General features: G+C 42.3%; 1 protein-coding gene across 2 annotated transcripts in view; it reads right to left on the reverse strand.

The window, feature by feature from the left end:
* Positions 1 to 12,283, reverse strand: part of PXDN (peroxidasin) — a 2,220,827-nt gene that overhangs the window by 201,098 nt on the left and 2,007,446 nt on the right. The gene's annotated exons all lie outside the window — the stretch shown is intronic.

Raw genomic sequence — 12,283 nt, forward strand, 5'->3', positions numbered from 1 at the left:
CCAGGTAGCAGCTTCTAGGATGTCCCTGGTAGGGATGCCTCTGAAAAAGGCTGTAGAGGTAGATGCAGCCCTGGTGGAGTGAGGTCTGATCCCCTGGGGGATAGGTTTTCCATGGTGCTTATAGCAGAAATGAATGCAATGGCTTATCCATTTAGAAATGGTTTGCTTTGAAATAGCCTTCCCCTCTGCCCCTGCAGCAAATGCCACCAGCAGTTGTTCAGATTTCCTTTCAGGTGTAGTCATGTCCAAGTAGAATCTAAGTTGTCTGTACATATCTAATGAATGCAGTATCTGTTCCCCTTTATTCTGTGGATTGGGAAAGAAGGTTGGCAAATGAATGGACTGATTAAGAGCCACACTGGATACCACCTTGGGCATGAAGGATGGATTAGTTTTGACGGACACCTTGTCCGCATGAAAGATGATGAAAGGCTCCACTGCCATAAGGGCCTGCAATTCAGATACCCTTCTAGTTGAAGTGACTGCTAAAAGGAAAGCTGTTTTCCAACAGAGCAAATTTAAGTCTGCAGTAGCAGTTGGCTCAAAATGAGGTAGAGTGAGTTTCTCCAAGACAAAGTTAAGGTCCCAGGCTGGGGTTGGAGCTCTCCTGGCTGTTCTAAATTTTTGGCCTCTCTGAGGAACTGCTTGAGCAGTGGATGAGAGAAGAGGGGAGGTTCTGTGTTATAATGAGCTGAAATGGCTGAGGCATGGATTTTAATGGAAGGAAAAAGGCAGGCTCTTGTGAAGCATCTCAGTTAAGTATTGTAAAATCTGAGGTAAATTGGGCGCTGCTGTGCTCATCTCTTGAGATTGGTTCCAGGCACAGAATCTTTTCCATTTTTCAGCATAAGATTTTCAAGTACTAGGCCTCCTTGCCTCTAAAATGATATCCATTACAGGTTTGCTGATGGATGGTAAAGGAGAGATTAAGTAATTAGCCAGGCTGCAAGGTTCAGTGTTAGAAGCTGAGGGTGCAGAATCTGGTTCTCCTACTGAGACAGCAGGAAAGGAGTCTGAGGCAGGTGCCATGGAGATAACCATGACACACTGCGGAGGAGGGGGTACCAATGTTGTCACGGCCAGTCTGGAGCAATCAAAATCATCCTTGGTTTGTCCTGATTTTTAGTAGTACTTTGGAGAGCAGAGGCAGAGGGGGGAAGGTATAGACTGATAGGGTTTTCCAGGTGAAGGACAGAACATCCACTTTCCAGGCTTGTTTGTGGGGAGTCCTTGTGCAAAATTTGTCCAATTGGTAGTTCTGGGGAGTGGCAAACAGGTCTATATCTGGGCTCCTCATTTGCTTGTCAACATGTTGAAAATCCTTGGTTCCAGTTTCCACTTGTGTGGGTCCATGAGGTTTCTGCTTAGTCTGTCTGCCAGTGTATTTAATTTTCCTGGCAGGAATTGAGCTTGTAGGTGCACTTGGTAGCTCAAAGCTGTGTTCCACAATGCCATGGATAGTCTGCAGAGGGGGTAAGAATGTGTACACCCCCTGCTTATTTATGTACCACATAACAGTGGTGTTGTCCATCTTTACCATTAATTGTCCTGGAAGAATGTGGTCCTTGAAGGCTGTCAGAGCATTCTGTACAGCTAACATTTCTTTTTGATTCATATGCAGGTGCATTTGACTTGGGTTCCATTTGCCCTGATTGCACTTCCCTGCCAGGTGAGCCCCCCATGCATAGTTTGAAGCGTCTGCTGATAGGGTTTGGGCGGCAGGGGGTAGTGTGAAAGGTAGTCCCTTGTTTTGGTGGCAGGCCTCTGCCCACCAAAAGAACTTTAGGCGTAGGCAAGGTATGATAGGACTAAATGCCTCCCAAACACACGTATGCTTGTTCTGGAAGTCAAAGGCAAAAACAACAAGCTGCTACTAAGCCAACACAGTTCCTAATTCCAAGCAGCAGAACTAAACACCTCCAATAAGCACAGTCAGAGAGGTGAAACTCATCAAAGATAAACTCAGCCAGATAGCCAAACTCACTGAAGCAGGTCTTTTTAAATTCCAAAGGGATAAGCAAACAAGATGCCAATAAACGAACGACTTCAGTTTTATTAAGCACCACGATACTGCTTTTCGTCGGCACCCTGCACCAACTTCTTCAGACTTTGAAAAATAACAACTCACACTTACGTGCTGCTACATTTAAAGCCATTGCAAGCAAAGACTATTACAAAACACACCCTCCAATTACCTTAAAGGAACAGGCACAAGTAGCTTCAATCTAACTAAAATGTTCCTCTCCCATAAACACACAATATAAAAAGTTGTATGTGATATAAAATATACAGCTGTAAAACTAATACTGTTCCTTACATAGCACTTAAATAATGCAATCGACAGTTAATAATATCTTTCCAAACTCCTCAGCTTAAGGACACAGCTGATAGATAACATACTATACATACAAAGATGATGCATGGGGGGTATAACATCAGGTGTGATTTGGACATAGGACCGGCTGAGCGATCTTGATATATATTTTATACCATGTTTGGAAGATGGAATGTCTTTTTATCAATATTTGAAATATTATGGCATGCCTTTTTTATTTATTTTAATGTGTCAGTCTTATTATGCATATTTGGTTCAAAGTAAGTGTGCTTTTATAATATTATTAACTGTCGATTACCAGATTTCTTGACGACATTTTCATTCTATATAGTGGAAACGAAGAGGAGGCTATCTCTATGATTGAATACTTTAATTCTACTACACAATTTTTTAAATTTACATACCACTTCAACACTGAGCAAATTGATTACCTTGATGTAAAACTAAGTAAGGATACATGTAACAGTTCATATGGGTCGACAATATTTAGGAAACCCACATACTGTAATTCATTTTTGCACTACAATAGCGCACACCCATTTATACAGAAACGTCCCATAGTTAAAGGCCAATTTATTAGAGCTGCGAGAATGTGTTCTTCAGATACAACATTCTACACTGAGTGTCACTTATTAAAGGAAATGTTTATTAATCGGAACTACACAACATCACTGATTGATGACTTGTACCAAGAAGTTGAACGTAAAAGGAAAAATAGAACATACTTTCCTTTACTTTGTAACAGTGAAGAAACTCTCTTACAAGGAACTGATACTTATATTGAGGCAGGTAGCCATCATTCGGTAATTCTAGATCACAACAGTTTTCATTAATCCAGGTAAACAATATAATACCAGCTTTATTACTACGTTTAACATAGATTCTGAGCAAATTAAATCTATTTTGAACAGGAACTGGCAACTTATTAAAGGTAATTTTAAACTGGAGGAAAAACTAGGGTCTTTTCCTAAATTTGTATATAAAAAAGGGAGTAACCTTAAGACATTACTCGAAAGGAAAAATGATTCTCCTACTTTATTGAAACTAAAGGGAACATTTCCTTGTGGTACATGCAAACAGTGTAATTACATAAAACCTGCAAACTCTTTTGTCATTAGAGATAAGAAATATTACATTAACTACAGATTTAACTGTGAGTCTAAGTCTATAGTGTATTTAGCGACTTGTGACTGTTGCCCAGCTTTCTATGTAGGAAAGACTGACCGCAAACTACGGGAAAGACTTTATGAGCATACTTATACCATAAGGAAGAACAAAGACGATAATGCTCTGGCTAAACATATAGGAACCTATCCAGGGCACAGTTTTCATTTTTTAGCCATTGACCATATTCCTTTTGACATCAGAGGCGGTCCCTTTTCTTTAAAACTCGAGGTTCGAGAGTTGGAGTGGCAACTAACCTTAGATGCGTTTTCTGCACCTGGTCTTAATGAAAACTGTAATATAACTTGCGTGCTGAAATTGAGAAGCGCACAGAGGTAGATTTTTCAATTATGTAAAAAGATGTTATTTTTAATCGAAGATAAATTAATAATATTTTGAGACTTATATAATAGAGGGACATGTAACATGAGAAGGAACATTATAATTTTCCTAACTAACTACTGGGCCCACTAGTACCGATGGTATTTCATACGATCTGTCTCTTAACATCGTGATAAGAAGTTACAAAGAAAAATTTTTATTTTTATTTTTATTTACATTAAATTATCTAATCACACTACAAAATTTTATGACTAACATTAAATAAATATTGTGTTTGACTGTTTTAATAAGTAAAAACTTTTATTACTTTTTTAAAAAAAGTTTCTAATTAATTTAAAAAACATTTTACAGAATACAACTAAAAATATTGTTGTAGCACTTTAACTGTCAAATGTGAAGATATTTTAATTCAGTATGATGCTACTGTGACATTTTAGGTTCTATTTTGGCGCCATTTATTATTTAAAAGTTTGGCATATTTTGCAAACTGGTTTTCTGATGAAGTTATTGTTGAACAGTAACGAAAACGTTTGTGGATTAAAATACACTTATGTTCAGCACATTTATTGCGACTGCTTGGACTGTTCTGTCTACTTGTTTCACTTTACCCCTGATTAGAGTTATTAGATCTTCAGCCATTCTTATCATTTGTTTTTTAGGCATAGACGCCTGAGCATGTGGCCTGGGCATTGTTTTTTTTAGGCATGGATCGAGATTTAGTAAAGTAAGGAAGGAGGTGTCGGTCTAATATGCAAGTCCGTAGGCCTGAATACACCCTCAAAAGCCGGTGCTTGCACAACGGCTCTGGACCCATCCAAGGTAGAGACATCTGCGGGTTCCATAGCTGAAGCATCTTGCGGCATACCGGACTCAGAATGGGTCTCAGTAGAGGCCTGAGAATCAGAAGTAGTGGGTATCAGGAGCTGCGAAAGCACCTCACTGAGTACCGGAGAAAGTACACTTACCATAAATGTAGATGTTCGAGTGTCTTCACTGTTGCAGTCATGACTGCAGGGTTCTCCCCTGCCGGCAGGCAGCCCTCGGTCGGCCAGAATCCCAAAGTCTGGGTCCGGCGTTGGCTGTTCAGCCATGCCCCCTGACATCAGAGCGCCAGGAGTACAAAGCTGACAGCCGACGCCATGTTCTCCAGTTTTTCTTGCCCCAGATGTCAGAAGTTCCAAAATGAGTAAGGTCCCATACCCTTTGCAAATACACCTCAGAAGAAGGGTGAAAAAAAAGGAACCACACAAAAGAAAAAATAAGAGGGGACAGGAGGGAGGGAAACCCAGACTGCAACAGTGAAGACACTCGAACATCTACATTTATGGTAAGAGTACACAACTGTACTATGTTCATCATGTTTCACTGTTGCAGTCATGACTGTAGGGTAGAATCCCCAACCAGAATGAAAGGGAGGTGGTCATAAAGTAGAGGGGGCGGCTATAAGACCCTGCAAGACTGCAGGAGCAAAGCCTGCCCTAGACTTAGAGTAGAGAGGTAGATTGTAGTGCTTGGAAAAAGTATGCACTGAACTCCAAGTTGCAGCTTCCAAAATGTCTTTGGTAGGAACTCCCCTGAGGAAGGCAGCTGAAGTGGCAGCAGCTCTGGTAGAGTGAGTCCCTATACTCCCTGGGATTTGCTTTCCATGGTGAGAATAGCAAAATCTGATTCCATGAGCAATCCATTTAGAAATGGTCTGTTTTGAAATGGCTTTACCTTGGGAACTTGAAGCATAAGAAACAAACAATTGCTCTGATTTCCTGATGTCCTTGGTTCTATCCAGGTAAAAATGTAGTTGTCTGTGTATGTCCAAGGAATGGAAGATCCTTTCCCCTTTATTTTGAGGAGTGGGGAAAAAAGTTGGCAAGTGAATAGTTTGATTTAAAGCCACTTTGGAAACCACCTTAGGCATGAAAGTAGGATTAGTCCTTAAAGACACCCTGTCTTGATGAAAAATAATATAAGGTTCTACAGCCATAAGAGCTTGCAACTCTGAAACTCTCCTGGCAGAGGTCAGGGCTAACAGGATGTCTGTCTTCCAAGATAAAAACTTGATGTCAGATGTGGCAGCAGGCTCAAAAGGAGGTAAGGTGAGCTTTTCCAAAACATAGTTGAGATCCCAAGCAGGAATGGGAGGAGATCTAGGGGGCCTTAAGTTCTTAGCTCCTCTGAGAAACTGTCTCATGAGCTGGTGGGAAAAGATTGGAGGGTCTGTATTATAATGAGCAGAAATAGCAGAGGCATGAATCTTTATGGAAGAGAAAGAGAGACCCTTATGTAAGAGGTCTGTCAGGTAAAGTAAAATCTGAGGAATGTTAGGAATAAGAGGATCAGAATCCTGAGCCTGCATCCAGGAACAAAATCTTTTCCATTTTCCTGCATAAGATTTTCTAGGGCTAGGATGTCTGGCTTCTAAAATGACATCCATAACCTGCTTGGGTAGGAGAGAATGATTCAAAGACCCTGGATTAACCAGGCCGCCAGGCTGAGAGTTTTGACATGGGAGTGTAGAACCTGACCCTGGTGTTGGGACAGAAGGTTCGAAGTCTGTGGTAAAACCCAAGGGGGTTCCAGACAAAGGTTTTTGAGTGCTGGGTACCAAAACTGTCGAGGCCAATTTGGGGCCAGCAAGATTATCATCTTGGGCTTGTCCTGTTTGATCTTTAATAATACTCGTGGAAGCAGAGGAAGAGGCGGAAAGGCATATCCCGAGAGGTTTCTCCAACTGAATGATAGTGCATCCACTTTCCAAGCTTGTTCGTGGAAAGTCCTGGTGCAAAAAATCTGTAGTTGATGATTGAGGTGGGATGCAGAGAGGTCTATGTGAGGACATCCCCAGACTTCAGTAATCATCTTGAGTATTTCGGTGTCCAGCATCCATTTGTGTGGGTCCGAAAGGTTTCTGCTCAGACTGTCTTCCAGGAAGTTTTGCTTCCCTGGTAGAAACTGTGCTTGAAGATCCAGATTGCAAGCTAGAGCTGTGTTCCAAACATCCATGGCTAGTCTGCAAAGGGGATAGGAATGAGATCCCCCTTGCTTGTTTATGTACCACATAACTGTGGTGTTGTCTGTCCGTATCAGTAGTTGTCCTGGTTGTAGAAGATTCCTGAAGGCCAATAGAGCTTTCTGTACGGCTAACATTTCCTTTAAATTGATATGCAGGTGCTTCTGATCCTTTGTCCAAAGACCCTGCAGACAATTGCCCTGAAAATGGGCTCCCCATGCATAATCTGAGGTGTCCGTGGTCAGTATCTGAGTGGCAGGAGGCAGACAGAAGGGTTTTTCTTTGTTTAGAGTACATGCCTTGGACCACCAAAGGAATTCCTTTTGAAAACAAGGCAGGACGGAGATCAGTATGTCTAAACTGTGGCAATGCTGAGACCATACACTTTTTAGGTACCACTGTATTTTCCTCATATGTAGTCTTGCATATGGTACGAGAAGGATGCAGGAGGCCATGTAACCCAAAGCCTGCAGGAATCTCCTTGCAGATAGCTGAGTTAAAGTTGCCAAGGTTTTGAAAGTTGAGGCCAGCTGTAATTGTTTTTCGTATGTCAGAAATGCCATCTGGGTTGTTGTGTTTAGAGAAGTGCCCAGAAAAATTATCTGTTGTGAGGGTGTTAAATTTGACTTTTTTATGTTTACAGTGAATCCCAGGAACTTGAGAAGATTCTGAACAAACTCTAGATGCTGAAGTAAGACATCCTTGCTGTCTGCCTGAATAAGACAGTCGTCCAGATAAGGGTAAATTTGAATTCCCTTGAGTCTGCAATAAGCTACTACTGGAGCCAGGCATTTGGTAAAGACCCTGGGCGCAGTAGACAATCCAAAGGACAGCGCAGAGAATTGATAGTGCCTCGATCCGGCCTTGAATCTGAGGTATTTTCTGCGTTTCTGCCTGATGGGAATGTGTAAATATGCCTCCTTTAAATCCAAAGTCACCATCCATGCATTTTTGGTCAGCATTGGGAGTAGCTGCTGTAGAGTAAGCATCTTGAATTTTGGTATCTCTAGAAAAGTGTTCAAAGACTGACAGATCCAGAATGGGTCTCCATGAATTTTGCTTCCTGGGGACTAGAAAAAGCCTTGAGTAAAAACCTTGTCCCATTTCTGAAAGTGGAACTAGTTCTATGGCTTTCATAGCCAAGAGAGCTTCCACCTGGTTTAAGGCCTCTGATCATTGATGTTTTGGAAGATCTGGCCCTCAGCTTGGCCTTGGTAGGGTATGAAAATGGAATTTGTAACCTCTTGAAATTACATCCAGAACCCACTTGTCTTGGGTTATATGAGTCCAATTTAGGTGAAAAAGAGAAAGTTTTCCTCCGAGAGGGGCTTCCAGGCAAGAAGTTCCTGCAGCCCAACAGAGGGAGTTATTGAGTCTGTTTCCTATGAGTTTGCGACCTGTCCTCTCCTCCCCTAGGGGTGGAAGCAGTCCACTGTCTTGGTCTATAAGAGGCTTGCGTTTGAGGCCTTCCTCGGGAGCGTCTGTATCTACCCTCTGAGGCCTGTCTGAATTGGGAAAGGACCAATTTTTTGTAGGCCAATTACTACTAAATCTGGGTGGCTGTACTTTTAAGAAATCTTTAACTGTTTGCATGGATTTTGCCTTGTCCTCCATCTTTTTAATCACCTCTTCAGCTTTAGATCCAAACAAAACATTATGCTGAACAGGAGCATCCAATAATTTAGCTTTTACTTGATCTGGCAAATTTTGTTCCTTTAACCAAGCATGCCTTCTAATTACTGTGCCAGAGGCAGCAGCCCTACAGGAAGCCTCTAAGGCATCAAATCCACAGTGTAAACCATGCTTCCCAACTTGTTCAGTGGCATGCATTAAGTCATGTAACTCCTTATCATCTGCACAGGCGGAAATGGAAGTTAGCTTCTGTTTTAGAACAGACAGGAGAAATTGCTGGTATTTCAGCATATGAAACTGACAGTTTAAATAGATAAAGTAGCAGAAGTGTACACTTTTTTGCCCCATCTTTCTAAAGATCTGGAATCCTTCTCAGTGGGAATGGGTTTTTTAGCAGAGGCAGCCTTTATGCCCTTAGGAGCCTGAGAAATGGTTTCAGGGTCAGCAGAAGGGTTCTTGTATAAAAACTGGTGGGAATCAGGAACCCTATAGTATCTGTCTGGCTTAACAGGAGCTGGAGGAAAAGAATCAGGAGTTAAGTTAGCCTCCGAAAAAGCATCATCCACAATATCTAAAATAGGAGGAATAGCCAGGGGTCTATGCTGGGGAAGAAGAAGAAAATCCCTTAGTCTTTTCTTAGATTCTGAATACTCCTGCCCTTCCCAGTGGAAATGTTCCCTCATTTCATGCAAAGTTTCCCCAAAAGAGAAATCCTCAGGGGGAGAAGCTGAAGGAATGGATTCCTCAGTATCAGAATCCTCATAAGGAGGGAAAGAATATTCCTGGTCAGAAGAAGAAACTGAAGAAACAGAAGCCTGATCAGAGGAGTCATAATAAACTTCCTGCCTTGGCCTTTTATCTGGAGGGGGATGTGAACCCCTAATCATAGTAAGTAAGTCCTCCGCCATCTTAAGTAACTGTTTCTGAGACTTGGGATCCAGATCAGAAGAGGCCTGGGCTGCAGTCTTTGATTTGGAAGGAGTCTTTGCCTTTATTAGAAGCTGAGTAGGCCTGAAAACCCCTTCGGAAGCCGGTACCTGCACAGCGGCTCCGGACCCATCCGAAGGAGCATTGTCCGAAGGTCCTGCAAAAGAAACATTCAAAGGCCTAGATAGCTCCTCGTGGGAGTCCGTTTCGGCTATCTGTTCCGAAATGGCCGACGACAGGGGCTGCAAAAGCGCCTCACTGACGACGGCCGAACCTGAAGCTGGCTCTGCTTGTGCGATATCGTCTGATTTGGACCTCGGAGGCCTGTCTTTGTCCTTGCGTCGTTTGTGAACTCCAGTAGCCGGAACCGTATCCGACGACATTTTGTAATTAAAACGCCTACCGAAGTAATGAAATGCAAAATCGTACCTTCGTTTAATAGCACGTTGATTGAATCTAGCACAAAACCGACAACTAGCTACGTCGTGGTCAGGGCCTAGGCAAGGAATACAGTAAGAATGAAAATCCTTATGAGGTATTTGCTTCCCACATGAAATACAATTATTAACTTTTTCTGACATCGGACTGGAGCAAGAAAAAAGTTTCCCCAACGGGGTACTTAGCTTTGAGTAGTAGAAGAAAGTCTTCAGACTGAAATTTGTTTAGAAAAAATTGTCAGGAGTCAGCCGACCGGCACTTGCGAACTGCTATCACCGCACGGCAAGAAAGACTGGAGAACATGGCGTCTGCTGTCAGCTTTGTACTCCTGGCGCTCTGACATCAGGGAGCATGGCTGAACAGCCAACGCCGGACCCAGACTTTGGGATTCTGGCTGACCGAGGGCTGCCTGCCAGCAGGGGAGAACCCTACAGTCATGACTGCAGCTTTGTACTCCTGGCGCTCTGACGTCAGGGAGCATGGCTGAACAGCCAACGCCGGACCCAGACTTTGGGATTCTGGCCGACCGAGGGCTGCCTGCCAGCAGGGGAGAACCCTACAGTCATGACTGCAACAGTGAAACACGATGAACATCTGGCGACTGGCTTAGCAGAAGGGTTGTCAGCAGGTTTGGACCTCGGCAGCCTGCCTCTGTCTTTATCTTTGCATTTTTTCGGAATCCCGGTAGTTGGATGCCTAACCGACGACATTTCTGGATAATTAAACCAAGAACAGACATATTTAGAGGCGAAAATATACTGACGACGGATAGTGCGCTGATTAAATAAAGCACAAAACCGACAGCAAGGTACATCGTGATCAAGGCCTAGGCAAGGAATATAGTACGAATGAAAATCTTTATGAGGCATTTGCTTTCCACAAGTAATGCAATTATTAACTTTTACTGACATCGGTAAAGAGCAAGAAAAAGTTTCCCCAACGGGGTACTTAGCTTTAGTTGAAGACTTCGGTTCTGAAACTTGAAAATGAAAATTTCAGGAGTTGGCTGACTGGCACTTGTGAACTGCTTCTGCTTCGGGCACCGCACGGCAAGAAAGACTGATGTAATGGCGTCGGCTGCATGTTTTATACCCCTGACGACTTGACGTCATGGAAGAAGGGACAGCAACCGACGCAGGACCCAAGACTTTGTTAATCAGGCCAACTGAGGGCTACCTGCAAGCAGATAACCCAAATGTAATGACTGCAACAGTGAAACATGAAGAACATCAGTGCCTTCACTAAACAGATGACAGCTGTGCTCAATGTCCTAGATTTCCCTAAGATGCTCAATCTCAACATATACTCACAGTAGATATACTCACAGTAGATATGTGTACCCCCTTTCTATTTTGTAAATAACAAACAATTTGTGCATATTCTATGCAGCTCAAGAAAAACGTCTACTGTGTCACTTCTTTGTCTTTCAGGCATGCTTATATTTTTTTAAGAATTTGTTCACTCATATCTGCAAGTGTACATTGTACCACAAGTTTTGATCTGCCCTCTGGTAGGGTGAAAAATATCAGGTTTCTGCTAAATGCAGAGTAGATATGGTATATTTCATATTTGGGAAGTCCTCAGCAATAAAAGAGGTACTGTCTAAAGCAGCTAAATGGGTGTCTTGAACTACTGTAGTTTGGGGCACATTGATGATTATATTGTTGACAGGCTGTCGACACCCTTCAAGAGCACTGCCTTGTTTAAACACAGAAAGCAGAAATATGCATGCAGTTTCTTAGATCTATTAATTGGAGGAAAGCAAAGTAAGGGCTGTAGGACCTCGCCCTGCAAGAGAATAAAGATAACTAGCCTGCAAGCTAATAACAAGGGCAAAAGCTGCAGTGATGGGTAGAGTTCTGATGGTAACAACGTGAATTCCATATATCTTGACATAGGCTTCTGCTTCTATTTCATTTAAAACTCTCATGAAGATTGGTAAGTGTGTTCCCACTTGCCAAGGAAAAGTAGAAGTGTTTCTCTGGCTTCTTCCATCACCATAATAAGCCATTGACAATCCACAAACTCATTACAGCCGAGTATGCTTCTGGGCATTTCTGCAGTTACCTCTTACTGTGCTTCTAGGCATCAACCATTGCTTGTTCATATTTGCATTAATAATTCCAAACTCATGCTACATACAAGGTATCAGAATATTTTATCTTGAAGCACACATGATGGTAAACACAACTGTATTAATATTTGATCTGTGGCAATGAGTGTTTGTTAGAACTGTAAGGTGATAACTTCATTTTTTTAAGGCTCAAGCCACTCCCTTTGGTTGTCAAAAGAGCTGTACTGGAGGGAATGAAGGAATGTACAGATTCTGTTTAATGATATTACTGCACAAACACAACAAATACACAAACACTCAAAGGATTTATCCAGAGATAAAGCTGAAAGGAGAAAATCTCTAAAAATTATTGTGAGCATACTTATCA

This window comes from Protopterus annectens, chromosome 1.part0 (assembly GCF_019279795.1).
Source record: "Protopterus annectens isolate FY-2018-M chromosome 1.part0, PAN1.0, whole genome shotgun sequence".
In the NCBI taxonomy this organism is placed as follows: domain Eukaryota; kingdom Metazoa; phylum Chordata; order Ceratodontiformes; family Protopteridae; genus Protopterus; species Protopterus annectens.